The 7,130-nt window shown below is 43.3% G+C and overlaps 3 non-coding genes across 3 annotated transcripts; all 3 read right to left on the bottom strand.

Annotated features, from left to right (window-relative positions):
• Positions 1–3,807: 3,807 nt before the first annotated feature.
• TRNAA-AGC lies at positions 3,808–3,880 on the bottom strand. The gene has a single exon. It is a non-coding gene; the product is annotated as a tRNA-Ala (tRNA).
• Positions 3,881–3,983: 103 nt separating this feature from the next.
• On the bottom strand, positions 3,984–4,072 carry TRNAY-GUA. Its single transcript is given in 2 exon segments — positions 3,984–4,019; positions 4,036–4,072. It is a non-coding gene; the product is annotated as a tRNA-Tyr (tRNA).
• Positions 4,073–4,574: 502 nt separating this feature from the next.
• On the bottom strand, positions 4,575–4,667 carry TRNAY-GUA. Its single transcript has 2 exons — positions 4,631–4,667; positions 4,575–4,610 (listed from the first exon to the last, which is right to left on the bottom strand). It is a non-coding gene; the product is annotated as a tRNA-Tyr (tRNA).
• Between the last annotated feature and the right edge of the window lie 2,463 nt (positions 4,668–7,130).

Genomic DNA, 7,130 nt, shown 5'->3' with positions numbered 1-7,130 from the left:
TTCTTGGAAATAAGAAACACTCATTATATATGTGCCAGAAATAAGCAGCGACAGTCCCAACAAGTAGTGAATACTTTAGCCCAAGGTCTTCCCAATGGCCCATGTCTGAACTCTACATGTTGGCGCCACCCTCCCCACCCATATCCACCCCCACTTCTCCTCCACCTCAGCCTCCTAACTATTTCTCTGAATTCACTCTTGCCTTCTGCAATCCACTTCTCACAAGTCACCCCTTATTTAAACCCTATTAATGATCACATCACCTCTAGGATAAAGGTATTAATCCTCACTGTGGTCTCAACACCTGATGTGATCTGGCCCTTGCCTATCTCTCTGACTTGCACTGTCCAAAGAAATAAGATGTATGTGACAAATATGTGCCATATACATGATTTTAAATTTTGTAATAGCCACATTTAAAAAACCTAAAAATAAATAAAAATAATATTAGTTTACTTAACCCCAGAACATCTAAAATATCATTTCAACATGTAACCAATACTGTTTAAAAGTGAGATGTGCACAAATAGACAGTTTTTCCTCTTCCTTTCCTATATGGAGATCTTTTACTTCATTTCCTTTGCTTTATTGCCCTGGTGAGAGCTGAAAACACCCTTGCCTTGGTCATGGTCTTAGGAGGAAAGCACTGTTCTTTAATATTAAGCATAATGTAAGCTGCATGTGTTTCACTTATGTCCTTTATCAGGTTGAATAAGTTCCCTTCCCCTCTAAATTTGCTGACAGTTTTTAAAAGCAGGAATGGATGTTGAATTTGGTCAAATGCTTTTTCTGCATCTGCTCAGATGATCACATAATTTTTTTTCTTTAATCTGTTTAATGTTATGAATTTGAATGTTGAGCCAGTCTTGTATTCCTGGGATAAATCTCACTTAGTCATAATGTATTTTCCTTTTTATATGTTGTTGGATTTACTTGGCTAAAATTTTGTTGAGAATTTTTGCATCTATATTCATAAGCTATATTGGTCTGTAGTTTTCTTTTTCTGTAATGTCTTTGCCTAATTTTAGTATCAGAGACTTCATAGAATGAGTTGGAAAGTACTCCTTTTTCATCAATTTTTTTGGAAAAATTTGTATGTAATTGGTATTTTTTTTCTTCCTTAACTCTTTGGTAGAATTCAGTACTGAAGCCATTTGGGCCTGGTGTTCTCTTTATGAGAGAAATAAGTTACAACATGTAAAGTACCTAGAGCTGTGCTCGGCTTGTAGGAAGTGTTGGGTTGATGTTAGCTGTTAATTTTTTTAAAGTCATCCCTATTTCCAATTTAAAAGTATTGTTTATTTCAGAAAACTTAGAAAATAGTTTAAAATTTTAAGGAAAATATATCACAGTAATCATACTACCAAAGATCATTATTGTTGTTAACATTTTAATGCATGTCTCCAGTCTTTCTTTTTTTCTTTTTCTTCTTCCTTTTTTTTTTTTTTTTTTTTTTGAGACAGGGTATCCCTCTGTCGCCCAAGCTGGAGTGCAGTGGTGCAATCACTGCTTACTGCAGCCTCAACCTCTCAGGTTCAAGAGATCTTCCTACCTTACCCTCCCGAGCAGCTGGGATCACAGGTACATGCCACTGCATACAGCTAATTTTTGTATTTTTTTTTAGAGACAGGGTTTCACCATGTTGCCCAGGCTGGTCTCGAACTACTGAGTTCAAGGGATCTGTCTGCCTGGGCCTCTCAAAGTGTTGGGATTATAGGCATGAGCCACCATGCCGGCCTGTTTCTAGTCTTTTCTATAAATAACTTATGCTTGTTTATATTGCTTATTGTTTATATTGTGCTATACTTACTTTATTTCTAAGCATGATTATTAACATTTCCCATGTCAATGTAAGTTCTTAATAAATACAATTTTGAGGGCTATATATATTTCATTACAAAGCCACACCATAATATATTTAACCATCATATTGTATTTTTAGCATTGTTCTTCCTACTTTCCCTACACAGTAGATCCAAGCACCTCTTTCCAAGCACTTCCATATATATTTATAAAAACACATATACAAACCCTTAGACTAATTCCCCCAGGCCTTCACTGTATGATGCTATGCTTGCCAGGCCTCTAGGTGCTGAAATGTGTCAAATCTCTGCAGTTTGCCAGGGAAATGACACTTTATGTTTCTGTTTCTTCCTTCCTTGCACACTGATAACAGCTAATGTTTATTTTGTGTTTACTATGTGCCAGGCACTGTACTAAGGCTTTTACATGTTATATCTTAATTAAAAGTGGGTATCATTATTATATCCCCATTTGAGAAACAAAGACACTGAAGCACCGAAATGTCAAGCAACCTGCCTGTGGTCATGCAGTTAGAAGTAGCAAAGCCAAGAAAGGCCATCAGGTTTCACAGTCTGCCTGACTAACCACTATGCATTACTGCTTCCTGATTTATACCTTTGAGCTTTGTACGTGAATTCCATTCCCAGTTTGGGTTGCTGACTCTGAGATATCCTTTGAGTTCTGGCCCAGGTCACCTCCCCCAAACGTGTGTCCTCCACTGGGTTTTGGGTGCATTACTTGCTATTCCTTTGACTTATTACTTACTTCTTGCTCTTTCGGTCACTTAAAGTTTCACTGCCAGTTCCTCCCCTCAGCCAGCCAGAACGCTCATAATCCCAAACTAGAAACTGGGACATGTCATCTGATAAAAAAATTCTTTTTCTTACTTAGTGAATTTGTTTTTATGAACATCATGATGTTATATTTCAAGTAATTTACAATACATTCAATTAAAAGACTATTGAAAATAATAAAACAAGGTAAAAATGGAGAACACCCTAGAAAATGAAAGATAGCAATAAACCATAGCATGTTGTATACACTGGTAACAAAAGTATACAGGTTGCCTAGGACCCTAAAGAAATATCATTTATTTGCTGCACTCCTCACAAAGGATAATACTGTATTTCTGCTTTTGTGTGGAAGATTTGTGTTTTGTCTTGTAAGAACTGCAGGGTGGCTTCAACAGCTTTTTTTCTAGAAAATTAGGATAGGGAGATTTTATTACCAGAAAAGTCTTTGTGTTCTGTTTAATCTCTGAATCTTTCAGTGAGTGTGTGGATGTGTGTTTGAGTTTTACTCGTTTTGTTTTTGTCTTGTCTTTGCTTAACAAAATTACGCTCAAGGACTGCCCTAGATAAAATTTTTATCCAATTAATTCTCTCTCATCGCTGGTCTCTAGTTAATTCTCCACAGTTACTTCCACTGGAGGACAATGACATAAGAACCTCCTCCAACGGCAGCCCCTGTGTCCAGGGACTTTATGCACTCACCTCCCCAGGGCTACCTTTTGCCTTATCTATCCACCTCGGATCTGTCCTCTGTCCGGAGCCAGGCAGCCCGCCCGGGGCCGAACAGTTCCTGCTTCCTCGGCTGAGCAAATGTTCAAAGTAATCAGTGTCCGTTTCCAAGTTCTCTGTTTCTTGTTTTGTTTTCCCTGAGGGTCTCCCCGAACGATGGGCAGCTTAGCCTCAGATGAGTCCCTGGAAATGCAGACATCTTATCACAAATCATAAAGGATTTTGAGGGATAATATATGTGACGGCAATCTGTCTCTATTTTGAAGCAGAAATAATTGTATTTCGTGAATTTCCCCCAATTAAATGGGTCTAAAAATCTAAAGCTATAAGGATAAACTGCTAGCACCCATCACTCCTTGTCTGTGAAGTTTTAGAGTGGTAACCTGGAGCTCGCCCTACTCTTCACTTGCCTTCGTCTGACTTTTCAGCTCTAGTTTGGGCTGAGAGAATCGAAAGAAAAACCGTACGGAACAGGAACGAAAACTGGAGGATGCGGGCATCGATCCCGCTACCTCTCGCATGCTAAGCGAGCGCTCTACCATTTGAGCTAATCCCCCACGGCTGGGCACGGCTCGTTATCTGTTCCTCTAGAGAAGGGTCAGAACACTCAGCACTGCAGACAGATTTCTTTGGGCCAAAGCAGCAAAACAAAGGAGTTGCTCCTTCGAGCCGGAATCGAACCAGCGACCTAAGGATGGCCATGGACACGCGCCTACAGTCCTCCGCTCTACCAGCTGAGCTATCGAAGGGAGCGGGCAATAACGCCTGGGTGCTGCCTTGTCTCTGTAACATTTGGTATTGTGTTCTCTCTCTTTCTGATTCCCAGGTTCCGGGAGCACCAGATCCCTCTTACCGCGGACCTCCCACCTCCTCACGGCAGCCGTTGCGAGCCCTCGGGTCGCAGAAGCTGCCCGGGGCTCTGAGGAGAGGGCCCCGCCCGGCCCCCTGGAGCCCGAGCTGCCTCCGGTGTGACTCGGGGGCCCGGCAATGCCAAAGACGGGTTAGAAAGATGCAGAAGCCGTGACCCGGCAGTCGCTGGGCCGAGCGGAGACACACAGCTGCGCTGGGAACCTGCCCGGGCACGTCCCCGCTGGGGGATAGCTAAAAAAATTACCGCGCAGGCTGGGAGGCCCAAAATGGGGAGAACGCGCTAGACTTTCCAACTACTTGTTGGAATGCAATGTGTCATTGAAGGCACCGAAGAAAAGGGACATTAAGTCATCGGGAGCTGGAAAAAAAACCGCACTTGTCTCCTTCGAGCCGGAATCGAACCAGCGACCTAAGGATGTCTCCTGCTGAGGAAGTAGCTACAGTCCTCCGCTCTACCAGCTGAGCTATCGAAGGGACGCGTACACATATTGGCATCCCCTGAGATTCAGCACAGAAGAATCGGAGCGTCAGTCCAGGCAGCCGGAGATTGCCCTGAGCGCAGCGCCCGAGAGCCGGCCTGTGTGCTCTACGCGTGCGCAGAAAGACAGCGCGCTCTGGCTCGCTAGCCTGACTGACCCGGTAAAGGCCCTTAACCCAGGTGTCTGGGGCCCGCGGTGCCAAGACCCTACGACTCTACCGCCCCCCCCTTATCGTACTTTTCCTTTACCAGCCTGCGTTGCCCTTTAAAGTGGTTGCCGAGTGTGTTCTCAACACGCAGTAATTCAACGGCCAGTGGAGGAGTTGCGTGGTAGACCAGTGGCGCAATGGATAACGTGTCTGACCACGCATCAGAAGATTGTAGGTCCAGCTCCCGCCTGGCTCGGCATTTTTGTCACCTGAGGTTAACAAACCAGAAATCATTGCTTCCTCTAGCGTCCCCAGACTGCGAATGCCAGCAGTTTGGATTTCTGCAGTGTCCGTTGCACTTTGAGCCCGGGAGGCCTTACCAGCGCCGCCCGTCCAACTCCCGCGGGGTGAAGGGAAGGCCCCGAGGCTCTCGGGACGCCCCCGGCCGGCAAGCCGGGTTAGGAAGACGCCACTGAAGCCCGAGGTTCTGTAGACAGAGCTGGTTCCACCGCATCTACTTTAAGACATCAGAGTCACTAAGTTCCTAGAGAAAGTCCCCTCACCAACCCCCGGCTAAGCAAAGAGAGGGAAGAAGATTAAGATTACATAAAATGTCTTTTTGATCTGGTTCCTATTTTATGTTTAATTTTAACAAAGTTACTCAATCTCAAATAAGCCTATAATCCTGCTTTGTCGGCCTATTTTTGTAAGGTCATAGTCAGCGTTTATAAATTGTTAAAGGTTTGCCGCCATATTCCCACTCAGTTTTTAGCGTAGCATAAAAACCATCCAACGACCTGGATTTTGCCCTTAGGAATCTTTTAACCAAGAAGGCATCGTGTTGGTTTGGGCAAACTAAGTTTCTGTGTTAATGTTATTATAGTAATATTTGTGGAAGGGAGATTGGAATTTCTTAAATCTCCCCTATAAGATAGTAGTTCCCAAAAGTAAAAGCTTTAATAATACGTAAAATTAGGAAAGAGAAAATACGAAGTTAGAGGAAAGGAAAGGGCTAGATTTTTAAGTGGGAAAGCGGCTTCCTTAAGGCTGCACAAACATAAGGAGATTATTTTTGTTTCCTGGTGAACATTTTTCCATTTTTGCATGTAACAAGCTGACGTATCTTTAAAGTTACACAGCGTTTCTGAGAGTTTGAGAAAATGACCTCTGAGAGGTGGGGGAGGTGAGTTGTACCCCTCTGGCTCAAGTTCATGGACAGAACCATGTAAATTAGGCTAAGAGAAAAGAGCCCCCTTTTAGTCCTACTTTCTCCTTATTTTACAAGAGTGGCAAGCAGGGTGTTTATTAAATTATTTTTATCATTATTTTTTAGAAACAGAGTCTTGCTTTGTTACCCAGATTGGGGTACAGTGGTGCAATCATAGCTCACTGCAGCCTCAAACTTCTGAGCTCAAGTGATTCTCCTGCCTCAGCCTCCTGGGATTACAGGCATGCACCACCTCACCTGGCTGTAGCTTTGTTGCCCAGGCTGGTCTTGAACTCTTGACTTCAAGTGATCTTTGACTTCAAGTAATCTTCCAGCCTCGGCCTCCCAAAGTGCTGGGATTAAGGCTCAAGCTACTATACCTAGCCAAGCCCTTTTCCCCAACAGCCAACCTTACTTGAGTAACAGGTTTCAGGGAGGCCAAACATACATGATTTTTGGCCTTCTTACTTGTAAGTGACAGAAATTCACAAGAGCTAGTATAAGCAAGACATTTATTATAATGATACAAGGGTGTCCCCAAGAAACCAAGTATGAAATGTCACTAGGCATCCTTAAAGGTTTCTCTGTCAGTGCTTCTCAGCTCCTCTCTAGTGCACACGTTGGAAACATGGCACTGTCCCCCACCCTAAAAGTTCTGGAGCTTTATTCTTCACGGTCTATCACATGGAGAGTCACTTGTCTTTCTCAGGCCTGACTGCAAAACTCTCCATTATTCTTGACCTCACTTAGGTGCTCACCCACTGTGTCCAGGGATCAGGATTACATGTATGAAGGTTGGGCTCATACGACTACACCCCTTCCTCCCCAGGAGTACATTGAAAAGATGATAAAAATATATAAAAGAAAAGAAAATCTATTGCAACATGGAAAACTACAGTAGGTATAATTAACAAATAGACATTTTAAATAACTTCTGGAAGGTGAAAATCAAATGAGATTATAATGGAGAAAAGCACAGCTCCAAATGCACATTCTGAAAGCTAGCAGAGACAAAACCATTCTCCCCATGGAGCTCATGAGAGACTCCAGGCACAGAGAGAGCAGCACAGAGGTCAGCTGCCCACAACATTGTGCAGCTGCTG

Source organism: Rhinopithecus roxellana, chromosome 9 (assembly GCF_007565055.1).
Source record: "Rhinopithecus roxellana isolate Shanxi Qingling chromosome 9, ASM756505v1, whole genome shotgun sequence".
Lineage (NCBI taxonomy): Eukaryota > Metazoa > Chordata > Mammalia > Primates > Cercopithecidae > Rhinopithecus > Rhinopithecus roxellana.
Note: the sequence above shows the minus strand (reverse complement) of the source record. Positions and strands in the feature narration are given on the sequence as shown.